The sequence below is a fragment of the Polypterus senegalus genome, chromosome 8 (genome assembly GCF_016835505.1).
Source record: "Polypterus senegalus isolate Bchr_013 chromosome 8, ASM1683550v1, whole genome shotgun sequence".
NCBI lineage: Eukaryota > Metazoa > Chordata > Cladistia > Polypteriformes > Polypteridae > Polypterus > Polypterus senegalus.
Window position 1 is genome coordinate 2,616,167 of NC_053161.1, and position 14,423 is coordinate 2,630,589.

Sequence of the window (14,423 nt, forward strand, 5' to 3'; positions counted from 1 at the left end):
AAACATTACGTATTGTGGTGTAATGCTGTTTATGTTCAGAAGAAGAACAAGAAAAAAAGTTACGTGTTAACAACGGCAACTGCATTGACGAATTATTGTACCCTTGGGTATTGTATTGAGCGTCCTGTGCCATTAGGTGGTCTCTACTGCACCTCAGCCCAGAGTGCTATGGAGGGCGAGAAGGCACCTCTGTGACCTGTAATGCAATGCAAGGCGAGGCATTGGCTCTTAGAACCGACGTGTGCGTGTGCTACTGTCTCGAGGCACTGGCCGGGAAAATCTAACAGTTAATGCTCTAACTGCTGCTGCAAAATCAGGTAAATCACATTTACTATGCTCTGGTACAGGACAACAAAGGCACTAGAGCATGAAAATGGGGCTATAAAATTGTTACTTATGCCAATAGCGGTTGATCATGAACGTGCGGCATTATAAACATTGTTTCCCATCCATGAAACTCATTCAAATAAAACAGTCACTTAAACATACTGACATTCTAAACAGTCCCGTTATTTAAGGCTCCTAACGCGGAGAAGCAACTTGACCAGAAACAAGTCCAGGGCATCTCGAAGCTCATGGGGTTTTGACACGAACACACTGTGTGATCCGAGTGCAGTCCGCATGTTCTCCCGTAACTTGGTGGTGTGCTTCACAAATCTGAAGACGAGCGATGAGCTCAATTGAGGAGTCCCAGTTCGTGGTGTGGGGCCTCAAATCCGGAGATGTCGCATATCAATTGGATTATTATCTTGTAACAATAAATGAACTACAGTTTTTAAGTCAGCAAGTGACCTCGCCCTTTGCCCTTGTATGCCAAATTGGGAACTGTGGGTAGAAACCCACCTTAAGTGTCTCGTACAGCGGAGCAGTGTTACTGGAATCTGAAAAGATCACTTCAAAAACACAACTCTACACTGTAAAATTTTTCGTTGTAATTTAACAGTAAAATACTGGCAGCAGAGTTGCCAGCCACTTACTGTATGTTTACAGAGAAGCTGCTGTAGTTAACATTTACAGTATAACACTGTAATTTCATAATACAGTATTGTACAATTATATTACAGTATCATACTGTATTATGAAATTACAGTGTAGCTTCTCTGTAAACATACAGTAAGTGGCTTGCAACTCTGCTGCCAGTATTTTACTGTAAAATTACATGAGAAAATGTTAGAACTGTATTTTCTATAGTTATGTATTGTATTTTTACATTGGGCATGCTGTGAATACCATTTTATAGTGTCACTACAGCATTGATAAGAACATTATTCTGCAATATTTACTTACAGATTAATTTAAACAAATAATGCTTCTTTCATTTGAAACATTCCAATAAAAATGTATTTTTATGGTCTTGATTAGGTTTTTACATTACCAGTTTTTTTAATAGTTAGCAGTCTTTCATTATTTCAGATAAACACAAATGATTGTAACAGAGGTGGGAAACACTGGCAATAAACATAGTGCAGCATTCAATACTAAATTTAAAAGTATAACACCAATGTTGACTTTCACATTAAAATAAAATAAGAACACCATGTTAGACAAAAATTGCCTAAACTGTCAAAATTAAAAGTGAACAAAGTAGTCTTGGATGAATTACGTTCAAAGTCCATTATCTTACAAAGTGGATAGGAAAAATGAGGGTTTACTGCGTTCTTCTTGTTATGGACTACTTGGCTAGTCTTCATGGATGAAGCTTTTCCTTGATTGGCCTTGGACATTTGTTCAGGGTTGATGTCAATAAATCGTCTAAATGACAAAAAGAAAGAAAAACACATGTACTTAATTATTTATAAAATTAAAAAAAATCATTCACTTTGTCATGACTACAATGGTTCCTCTTCAGGTTCATGTGGGAAAGTGAACCCATAGAACATCTTCAGAACAGTTCCTTAGTTTCTGCACTCTCAACAATTTGCATTCTCTTAAAAAGATTCAAGTACATAACTGAATTTGCCAATATTTACTTTTAACCAATTTAATTTATAGAAAAAATATCATGGTGTGTGTCAGGGTGGTTAATAGTGTGTCACAAAAATTTAATAGGGTATGAGAAGGAGAATAAGCTTACTGTATGTCTACAGCCGCTTTTCCACTGCATAGTACGGCACGACACGGTTCAGTACAGCTCACTTTTGCGGGGCTTTCCACTGGGAACAATACCTGGTACCTGGTCCTTTTTTTAGTACCACCTCAGCCGAGGTTCCAAGCGTGCCTAACCGTTACCAAAATGTGACGTGTAAACTCTGCTGGTCACTGATTGGCCGGAGAAAATCGTCATTACTGCGTCACTGGCTATTCTTTTCTTTAAAGGTACAGACACGCGGAAGTTTCGAAAGTTCTCCAGCCACTGAGTGTTTGTAAAACTGGGAACAATCACATCCCACCACTCTGAAGCACGGTTAAATGTCCAAACAGATGGACTTTTTTGCAAAATGTGGAAGATCTGTATTATATAGAATCAGCATTTTAATGTTACACTGGCAGTTAAGTTCATTTTATGCTTTGCAACAGTGATAAAAGTTAGCTAGTGATGTGCTTTTTTTAGATGCTTAACCTTGCGCGTCGTCGAGCTAAAGTGTTGTCGTTGTCTGCGTGTTGTTGTAAAAGTTCCACGGTGTCACGGCAGTAGAGGCGGCGCAACTCTAACGACACGTGAATAATCCCACCCACTCTAAAGCGGTACTAAACTACAGTCGAAACGCAAACCGAGCCGAACTGAGCCGAACCAAGGTGAGCTGTACTGAACCGTGTCGTGCCGTACTATGCAGTGGAAAAGCGGCTTAAGAGGAAGGTGCAAACCTTTTACAGGCAGTGTGTAATAAGGTCTGATGGAAGGGTAAGTCAGTTTTAATGAAAATGTATGTATGGAAAATAAGCCAATGTTTTACCTGCGAAAAAAATCAAGGGTGCTTGCAGTCTCTTCCTATATTGGAGGTTAAAATTATAACATGTGTGGAAAAATAAAAAATACAGGTCAATAACTTGTGCTTGACAAATCTGATGTACGTGACAGAAAGCATGTTCTATGGGGTGTGTGGTAGGAGTCATGCAGACCCTGCATGTTTACAGTGTACAAAAACAAGTGCTGCTTCTTGGGCGTCTAACGGGTGTGGACTTATCAGGCCCCAACAGATGTACTCCACCCTTAGATTATTTGATAATGTTTATCTAACTAAAGTCTTAAAGCCCCGCGGTGCAGATGAAGGGCAGTGTCCTAGGGCTGTGTTTCTCTGCCATTTAACCTTTTCCTGGTGTGTATGAATAAAGAATATTTCTAACTTTAATTTTGCTTTCTCTGTCTTCAGTCACAAGAAACGACACCAAAGAAAAAGTGTCCACACATGAAGCAAACACAGCAGTACGGCCACAGACAAAGCTGAGTTGTGTTCCCTCACATACAACGTGGCCTTCAATGCTCACCATCCACTGCTGGTTGCTTAGAGTTTGACCTGAAAATAAAAAATTACAAAATGACATTCATTAAAGAGTACTCTGAAACATGAGAAACTTTTATCAGGTACAATTAGATATCTGCACTATTATGTCTACATACCAAGAATTATAATTTAAGGACTGTCAGGCAAGTTGAGTGTTCCTTGGGCATTTGCTGAAGTGGAAAATGCCTGAAGTAAAAGAAAAAAAAATGGACACAACATTCAAGCAGACATCACAACATATAAGTCACGCATGCAATCATACATATGATTTTCAAAAAATATTTAACTTACATCTGCTTGAAGTGTGAGTACATCTATTTTCTTACTGAGGAGTCTGAGGAGCTCATTTGTGGTGAATTTTGAGGAGACCTAGGTCAAACTAATTACTGAAGCAAAATGCTGCTTCTTTGTTCTGAAAAATGTAATGAAATATCAGTTCAAGAGTGTCACAACAAACAATGTGCACAACATAATTAGCTTATTGTCTGACTTACCATGATCTATCCAGGTGCTGAACAGTTTGGCACTGGACAGGTTGTATGAACTCTTAAGAAGTCCTCTTCTTTCACGTACATTAAATCTTCTACTCCTCAGCCTACACATTTCTCAACTGACTGATTGAGTGGCTCGTCAGGAAGGCTTGGTATTACTCACAGTAAGGTTTGCTTAATCTCTTTTTGTAACTCAGACATCATTCTAGTAATGGAAAAGAATGACGAAGAACCATTACAGTCAGTATACACAAGGCAGGCAGATTATTTTGATTAATGCATAAGTGACCCAAATTTTGTGATGTCAATCAGTGAACTCCCTGGTCTACAAGAAAGTTATTTCTTTGTGACAACATGTACTGTACATTGGAATTGCTGTGAATGAGAATTGACTAAATTTTCCCAGATACAACACCTTCGTCATTTCTGTCCAGAACAACATGCATGTTCTTTCTGTAAAGTGTTTTCTGGCTGGAATGTTTGACAGTCACAATATCTGCAAAAGTTGCTACTCCTACTAAAATTTGCAACAGATCCACCAATGTAGTGTGAGCTGAGACTGTCTCCTGCTCTGGCACTTGACCCAAGTATTTAAAATCCTGCACAACTAAACTAACGGCATGTGGTCAATGCTTGACCTACAGAAAAGTAACGGGATTGCACCCATGACACAAACAACAAGAATCTCAGGATTTTTTCTTTTTTGATCCAGGTCAATTGGCAACTTCAAAGGCAACTTTATATAAGATTAAACCTAATGATTCTGAATCAGTATTAACACACTGTTCTCATAAATGTATCTGCCATTGGAAAAATCAGAGAATATATTTTGTTCTGATTTCAGCTTTTGTTTGCTTATATTGTTTCCTGAATAATAAAACAGTGCTTCTAAAGTTTGTTTAATAGGAATGTACTGAGAAAAGTTTTCCTTGCGTGATTAATTTTTTCTAAGGTAGATGGATACATGATCTATAAAACAACAGGAACATAACTATAAATTTTAATGTGCTGACAAAACAGCAATATTGTTTCAAAATAATGATCACAAAATTGACGCTGTAGCATTTTAGGTCAGTTGGTTAATCTATTTAAGTCAGAAAAATAGTGGCGAGTGCCCTCTTCTATGCAGTGGTGTGCTGGGGTGGCAGCATAAAGATGAAAGACGCCTCAAGCCTGGACAAACTTGTTAAGAAGGCAGGCTCTATTGTAGGATTAAAGTTGGACAGTTTAACATCTGTGGCAGAGTGACGGGCACTAAGCAAACTCCTGTCAATCATGAAGAATCCACTGCATCCACTGAACAGTGTCATCTCCAGACAGAGGAGTAGCTTCAGTGACAGACTTTTGTCACTGTCCTGCTCCACTGACAGACTAAAGAGATCGTTCCTCCCCCACACTATGTGACTCTTCAATTCCACCCAGGGGAGTAAATGCTAACATTAATTTTATTTAAATTTTTTTTATTTTTTTCATTTTTATTACTATTTAATTTAATATTGTTTCTTTGTATCATTATACTGCTGCTGGATTATGTGAATTTCCCCTTGGGATTAATAAAGTATCTATCTATCTATCTAAAATATGCAATAACTCATTGCTTTAAGCAGGTTCCTTAGCTGACACTAACTGGTAACAAATAGCTAATCTGCCACAACTGCTTTGACTAACTTTAAAGTTTACTGAGTTAAAAGAGTTTGGAACTTGTGTACTTTGTGCAAAATCACTTTGTCCTTATATGTAAAATGATAGCACACGGAAACATCTGTTATTTTATAATGCCAGGATGTCTAATGAGACACTGAGCAAAAACGTATATGCAGAATACTTTATGATAATTTAAAAATAAAGATATTGTTTAAACATTAACTGGATGAAATGGCTTTCCACTACAAGCAAGGCAAAATAGTTGTGTGGGCTATACAGGCTATTTGATACTTTAAGTACAAACTAACTAATAAAGTTATGCAATTATACACACATACAAACACAAATACTGAGGATGTGAAACGACTGTCAAATGAATAACTAATGAACTCACTCACATAGACAAAAAATTTTTTTTTAAAAATGCACAAAAAATAAAAGAGACAGAGTCTCACCAAGTCAAAACTGTAATGAATTGTTTCTGGAACTTTCAATTCTCCTGCCTCATGCTGTTCCCGGTCTCACTCAACAATGGAAAGTGCAAAATGAATAATATTAAAAATAAATGAACTAAATAGGCGGAGTGATAAAAAAGATAAATAATTATAAGCTATAACATAATTAACAGGACGTAAGAGAAGTTCTAAATGTTCTAATGTGGTTTTCTGAATCAAAACCTCTGCTCAACTTGCACCGCTCTTACTTCCTCGTTCAAACCAATCCCAGAATGCCTTGCTTGTACAGTATGTTACTGTTTCTTAACTAGTTTACAGTATGTTACTGTATTTTTGATATATTACTGTATTAAGTTTTGAAAACAGCTCTTTGCTGTGGATGTACAGCCATTCTTTAAAATATTACAGCATGTTACTGCGTAAACAAAATACAGGAAAATACTGTAGGAAACTCGCTGTAAATTTACAGCAATCCTTTACAGTGTAGATCTAACAGCTCATCCTATCTACTGACACACACCACTTCAAAACTAAACGGCATGCCTGTCATGCACCTGACACACATCCAAGTAACTGGAACAATGCGTGCCAGTCAGAAGACTCCACTTTGTCCACTTTTTCCAGTTTTACATTTTTATGCTCAGTGGCAGCTCTGCGTGGGCTGTCACCTGATCTTCCGTGCTGACGGCTCATTCGGATGAGCGCCTTCTATCAGCTTCAACAACCACAGTAGCAAAGGCGATGATGCAGAATTCCATCTGACTCACTTGCTGTAATAATACAAAATAATAATAATAATAATAACAATTACCTGTTTTGCGTTGCTGACGTGACCCGAATTATTCTTGCTTCTGGCTTTGGTTTAAAATTTAGGAAAATAAGCAGGTTCCGGGCGCTTCTCCTTAACTAAACTTTAATAAACATGTAAATACACTAACGTTCATAGCAAAAACATTAAAGAACACCTAGCGTTTCGTCTGACCGGACAGCGTGAAAGGCCGAAGGCGACGCCTCCCTGCACAGGTGAGTCCGTTTTCCACTAATTTTCCACATAGTCTGTGACTGCACCCATTGGACGAAGAGGGGACGGGACTACACTGACCAGTACTATAACCCGATAGGCTGCTAAGACTATCCAATAGGATTTAGAGGAGATGGAGCAAGCTGCCTGTCATCTGTAGCTGGTGTTGGGAACGGGATTCACATTTGGGAAGACTTTTCAGTATTGAATCGTCTTTCTTGATATCAAAATTCAAATTTCTGACATTGTATGTCTTTGAAATTTGATAATGACAAGATATCGGCGTTTTAAAAACTGATATTGAGTTTCCTAATTCTGATATCGGCATTTAAAAATCCGGGCTGACAAGACCGCACACTGGCGCAGTGGTTGTGCTACTGCCTCACACTAACGAATTTCCCCATTTTTCCCGTGCCTGCATGTGTTTACTCCGAGTGCTGCGGTTTCCTACCAACATCCAAAGACATACCGGTTAGGTGAACTGCCGACTCAACCTTAGCCCCAGTGTGTGTTTGACGTGTGTGTTTGTTAGCCTATCAGAACACAGCAATTCATGTCGTATGTCAGTGGTTACTACATTACTTAACCTACACCTGATCACTGAAAAATACCTTAACTTTTTCCGTGGTAAAATTATCCATCCATTCTTTGATTTTCTGCGGCGAATCTGGTCTGGGTCATTGGGGCAGCAAAGCAAAGACACCCAGAATTCCTGTCACCTGCTCCAAATCCCCCAGGGGAACACTGACTCATTCCCATCCAGCCTTGGTCTCCCCCGAGGTCCCCTCCCTTTTGGACATGGCTGAAACATCTCTCCAGGCTTGCGTCCAGAATGCATCCTGTCAGAAACATCTTGCCTGAGCTCCTCACCCCTTCTCAAAGGCTGAGCCCAGACACCCTGAAACTCATTTTCACAGCTCGTATTTGCGATCGAGTGCTTCGGTCAATACACATAGTTCATGGCCATAGATGACGGCTCAGCACCCTCTCAAATATAAACTAAACTGTTTTTGAATTATATATATTTGTTTTCAGAATTTTGATATACTTAGAAATGAAATTAGCATGTCTTCAGTCCTCCATAACCAATTGATCTTACATGCTAAATGGAACCCCAAGTTAATAAAAAGCAATACATTATAATAAAATCCCATAATAATACTTCTTGTTAAACTTTGGGTATACCTTCCTGAAAATAACTAACAGAACATGGACTCCTCTGTGGTGCTGTACAGAAAAAAAACGAATCTAATGTCCCCTGGTGGTCACTGTCTGTTCTGACTGGTGTATGACAATAACCTCTCATTGCCAGGTGTGTCACCATGGACATCTCCACACCTCATGTCCCATACCACTCTGGAGGCCCCCTCACCAGCCAGTCAAATCTCTTCAAGAGAAAACCCAGTAAAGCTCTTTCAGAGAAAATTAGTACATGGAAATGCAAACAGCAGAGGCTACAATTGGCCTGAAATTAGTTGTGCCAAGGGTTCAACACAGCCTTAATGTTTAAAAAGAATGGAAAAGGATTAAAAAATGTGTAAGAAAAGTTTATATTTAAATTGTGTATGAGACCTCAAGAGGGCAGCATTTACACATATCCAGTGTTGGAGGTTTTTCATTTGCATATTGACTTTAATTTTTCTTAAACTATTTGTATAAATTTGTTTAGATTTAGATAGAAATATAATTGCAGATGTCAGTGCAGATGTGGATGACCACTGTGCACCGGATGGTCACTGCCTGCAGGTTCTGAGTTGATGTCCAGTCTGATGGAGTAGAAAGTGGAAACCCGAGGTGAAGCCCTGAGCCCTGATCTCCCCGCAGTGAAGTAACTCCTGATACACAGTGACATTCGGAGGGGATTATCTGAATGTTCACTTTGGTTTTCTTTACAGAGGTTTTTAAGCCAACATTGGGCTTATTGCTCTGCCACAAGAACGCAGGTTCATTTTCAATGTCGACCTTACTGTTTGACCCTAAGAGAATGACACCTGCATAGGAAACTGCAGTGTGAGTTTCCATTAGTAACTGTAATTTGTATTGTCAACACAAAAGGCACGATATAACACAGAAAATCTTTCCCTGTAATGGATTATTCTCCATTAACTCTGCAATATTTTCTTTATATTTTTGCTCTTTTTAATATAATCAGTTCATAAATCTCATCTCAGTACGGTGGCTCATTGGTAGCACTGCTGCCTTGCAGTAAGGAGACCTGGGTTTGCTTCCCGGGTCCTCCCTGTGTGTGCATGTTCTCCCTGTGTCTGCGTGGGCTTCCTCTGGGTGCTCTGGTTTCCACCCACAGTCCAAAGACATGCAGGTTAGGTGCATTGGCAATTCTAAATTGTCCTTTGTGTATGCTTGGTGTGTGGGTGTGTGTGTCCTGCGGTGAGCTGATGCCCTGCCCGGAATTTGTTCCTGCCTTACACCCTATGCTGGCTGGGACTGGCTCCAGCGGACCCCCGTGACCCTGTGTTAGGATATAATGGGTTGGGTAATGACTGACTGACTAAATCTCATCTCACTGAATAAGTCAGACATCACTACTTTATTGACAAATGACATGGGATCAAATCCTCACTGTTTCTTCGTATTCACTCCACTGATTTGTATGACAAAGTGTTTAAATTCACCATTCTTGACCAAAAGCTCCTTTTCTGATAACACATGTGACTGATGCGTTGTGATGGCTTTTTAACACTCAGTAGAGTGAATGGAGATCAATTAATCTGAGAACTTCAGCAGTCAACAACCTAGAGCAGACCTGGTGCCCTTAGAGTTTTACTTTAAGTCGGTTTATTGTATTGACTCATACAACCATCAATTGTCCATCAATTTCCTAAACCGCTTATCTTTTTCTACATTTTTATTTATTTTAGTTTGCTTCTCACCTATCTATCAATTTTCTGGACCTTCTTTTTCAAATTTCAGATGTTTAAGATATTGCAGTCTCTAGCAGCAGCAGTGGGCTTAGAGCAGGAAAATATAAACCCAGATGGCAACCCATCACAAGGGGACGCCACTTACTGGTCAGGAGTCAAGGACTTTGAGAAGAAGCTGAAGGGAACTTGGATATGGACACGAGGAGAACATGCAAACAGCATGCAGACAGTGCCTGAGGCACCAGTGAGTGAAGATGTGAGACAACGGTAAATTTTAGAAAAAGTTTGTTTGGGTTTTGAATCCACAGTTCATATAGGAAAGTGAACTTTCAGCCACCCTTTAAACCAATGGCATCGGTTACCACAAGTCACAACATCTTAGGACACTACCCTAATGATGAGCTAACAAAATGTGGGCAAAAACTAAAATGGTAGCCAAAACAAAAGAAAAAAAAACTATACAACACAAAGGGTAGTTGGATATTTAAAAAAATATATATCAGTAATTCTCTGACACAAAAAAACGACAAGTGTGAGATCAAACAAAATGGTGACAAGAATAAAAATGACGTAATTTGAAGCATAATTTGATAGACCGGAGATACCCTGTACCTAGAAAAGTGCCTGCAATTCCCATGAGTTAATAAAGATGATCATCAAAGAACCCATTAAAATATTTATAAGACAATCTTATAAGCTTCCTTCAGCTGTTTTCAAATGGGGAATTAAATTCATACTTGCCTAAAATGTATTTTCAAAAAACATTATTATTTATTAATGCTTATTTAAATTTTATCATTATTTGGTGAATTGTCATCTTGTCACCATTTATTTAAATTTTATCATTACTTGGTTAATTGTCATCTTTTTACCATTTTGTTTATCATGGGCACCACCATTTTGTGTGTTTCCTTGTATGGACGCCACAATTTTGGAATTTTTGATGGTTATGCTGCTCTCTGGCTGTTAAGCACATGACGAGTGTCACTAAGACACATTGACTCTCAAAGTGCTGGTTTAAATAAAGACATAATACTCTACTCACTATCCATGATTTGAATAAACACTAAAAACAAAACCCTTAGTCTATGTGTTTCTAATCCTGTTCTGATTTTGAAGCTTTTCCCCTTCTGTCTCCAAATTTGCTTAGCATTCTTGTTTTTGGCACTCAGTTTCTTGGTCAGTGTTGTTTGGTAATGACCCTTTCGTTGGTGTTTTGACTTTGATTCATTTGCTGGTCCAAAATATTCATTTTGCTTTTGTTGCTCAGCAACTTGAAAGTACAGTCAGCCAAGGATATAGAGAACACTGCAGGGCCAATTACTCCATGCCGCAGCCAAAAACAGGCTGGCAGCACATGGCAGAAAGACAATTCCAAAAACCACAAAGAGCAAGATTTTTCTAGATAAGTAATTACATTGAACCTATGCTAGAAAATCGTAAAAAACAAAATGTCCAGGAAGACAGCTTAGGGATGTTAGAAACATTTTAATAATGAGTTTATTCCTTATTTTACATAACATCTGGTGGGGATGAGCAGCGAGCAAAAGAATGAAAGTGGCATCTCACACACATACAGGTACATAGAGTTTTACAGTGTATGAAAAGAATAGCCAATAACTAATCAAATTAGTCAGTAAAGTTCAGCTGGAGTAATGCTGACATCCGACAAGAAAAAGTAACCAACAGCATGAAGTTGGTCACCCAGCGGGTGGTGAAAGTTTAAAGCCAATGGTCTCCTAATGATTCAACTGAATGCAGAAAGCAAAAAAGGAACAGAAAGCGATAAAGACAAATTCGGTGCAAATAGCATCTGCTCTCTGGCAGTTGAGGGTGCATTTATATGTTGTGTGTCCTGATTCACATACAATTCAGGCTTTCTGGCTGATAGTGCAGACAGCTTCACCTACCAAAAATGCTTCGTTAATTTAGAATTGGTCAGAAAATACACAAATTGGAGGACCACATTAGAAACTTCACAGCAATTAGGCAAACCGAAAACTGAATCGACTTGATGCGTTTATACAATTTGGCTACTAATGATTTGGCTTCGGTCTCTTTCCAGGTCCCATTGTAGTCAGTATGAGGCTGAAATCAACAGCACCAATTCAGCCATAGGGCAAGTAACAGAACAGTGAGATGTCGGTCCAAGAAGCCAAAATTTAATTCTTCTGCACTCAGGTCACCAATTTAGTGGTACTATTCTGGTCACTCTGCAGCACGCCTAAGGATCCTGAAAAGAATAAAGGGGTCATAATTGGTCATTCAATATGCAGAATGTTAGAATTCCAAACTATATTAATGTTAAATGCCTTATAGGGGTGAATATATCTGACATTCAGGCTAAATTGGATCCTCCGGCTCATGATGAATTATCTACCTTATTGCTACATGTTGGCACAAATGATATTTATTTACAACATTATGAGGTATTAAAAGAGAACTGCATCTCCCTATGCACCATAGCAGAAAGAAAATGTCAGAACTGAATTGAATCTGGCACCTTGCCAAGATTATATAGAAGGGATGCGATTTATAGCAAATTGCGTCCCTTTCACTGTTAGCTAGAAACCTGGCATGCAAATAAAAGCATAGCCTTTGTGAACAACTGGAATGATTTTTGGGAAAGGCCTTGATTTTTCAAGAGAGATGCTCTTCATCCTAACTGGAGGGGATCTTTTGTATTATCCCAAAATATGACAGTAAAACTGTGTGGCTGACTGATTAGACCACCATTTAGACCGTAGTCTTGTGATCTGAAGTCTTAGGCTGTTGTTTATCTGGAGCGTAGATGAAGAACAACAAAGCTGCAGGTCACTCAAATTGCATGGACGGAGAATGTTAAAAAAATATAAAAAAGCTCTCTTTAAAGCTTGCTCAGTCTATTATTTTAAAATAATACATACAGTAACAATAATCCTTGTGTACTGTTTAGAACAGTAGCTAATTTAACAAATGTGAATTCAGAACTACAGTTCAAAATGCCAACAGACATTAGCAATACATACTTTATAAACTTCTTTAATGAGAAAATTAAAGATATAAGAGCCCAGATCTCAGCATCACAGTGCAAACCTCATAGGAGCTTGGCAGACCCTGTCTAGCCTGGCTTTCAACACTTTAGAAATTTTAATCCTGTAACAGAACAGAAAGCCTTAATTTTAATTTCTAAAATGAAACCTTCTACTTGTTCTCTAGATCCAGTGCTAACAAAACTAGTGAAATTCACAATGGGTGTTTGTGCAGTACCAATTCTTAGCATTATCTATAATTAATTATTGCATGGTACAGTACCTGATGCATTCAAGGTGTCAGTTATCAAACCTTTGCTTAAAAAGTCAGACCTTCACCCATAGATCTTTCAATATAATACGCTACTGTGGCTGTTCGTTTGTCTGTCCAGAATTTTAAATCACCTGTAGCTTGTAAACCATTTGAAATATTGACCTGAAATTTGGCACACATACTACGTGACATCTACTATCTGCTTTCGGGGTGATGATTGACCTCAAAAGGTTATTCCGCTTTTTATTTTGATTTTATTGTAGAATTAAATTCTCAGCAGCAGCCAGCAGGGTGGACATGCTGTGTATGTGTACAGGCGCCGTTCTCATCCCTTCGCTGTCACTTCCCCTTCTTTTTTTATCTTAAATCATTCTTGGGGCAGGCTGAAGACTTAAGTGCCAGCTTAAGTGAAAAATTAAAGTAAACGTACTAATTGCAACACAAACACTGACTTAATCAGTTTCAATGAGAAAAAATGCTGACAAAAGAAGAGAAGCACATCAACCTCTGAGCAAATGAATGCTAAAAGTACAGAGAAAGAGGATGAAAACTATGAATGCTCAAGTCAAGTGTATTTGCTGCACGTTATCGTGCAGTGCGCCATTCCTGGTACTTAATAATTAGAGACTGTGGTGGGCGGCTTGGGGCTGTGCCCAGCTGGGATGCCTGGAAGGACTGGGAGAGGGACTATGCCTCCCCCAGACCACGAGAGGGCAGCCGCCCCGGTTTGTATGGGGGCCACAGGAACGGAGCATGGAAGCTCAACCCTATAGGGGCCTGTGACCCCCACAAGGGGGCGCCCGGATGAAAAGGTGCTGGTGGAAGGAATACCAAGGACACCCGGAATGCTTCTGGGTGCTCATGAGACACTTCCGCCACACCAGGAAGTGCTGCAGGAAGTTCAGAGGGCACCTGTGTCACAAGCCATCTACTAAAGCAGATTGGCCGGCTAGTAGTTTGGGACCGACCAGGACTGAGGGAGTAACAAGAGAGGCAGATGTTCAAAACAGAAGGTAATTTATTTATACCACGATAAAAAAATTAAAGTTGTTGAAGGAAAAAAATACAAAAAAAAAAAAAATGGACAAAAATGTATAAATAATCCAGTGATAAGACATAATCAAATTATAAAGAAAAAGAAAAAAAAAAAAAGACAAAAAATAGAAATTTGGAAACACCAAGGCTCTTACCCTAATATAATC

The 14,423-nt window shown here is 38.9% G+C and overlaps 1 long non-coding RNA gene across 3 annotated transcripts; it reads right to left on the reverse strand.

Annotated features, from left to right (window-relative positions):
* Positions 1-1,357: 1,357 nt before the first annotated feature.
* On the reverse strand, positions 1,358-7,092 carry LOC120533707. Of its 3 annotated transcripts, XR_005634603.1 has the most exons (6): positions 6,034-6,314; positions 3,938-4,139; positions 3,735-3,855; positions 3,560-3,629; positions 3,286-3,455; positions 1,358-1,752 (listed from the first exon to the last, which is right to left on the reverse strand). It is a non-coding gene; the product is annotated as an uncharacterized LOC120533707 (long non-coding RNA). The 3 variants fall into 3 exon arrangements; XR_005634602.1 differs by lacking the exons at positions 1,358-1,752; positions 6,034-6,314 and adding an exon at positions 6,845-7,092 and having other exon boundaries at positions 2,936-3,455; XR_005634601.1 differs by lacking the exon at positions 1,358-1,752 and having other exon boundaries at positions 2,936-3,455.
* Between the last annotated feature and the right edge of the window lie 7,331 nt (positions 7,093-14,423).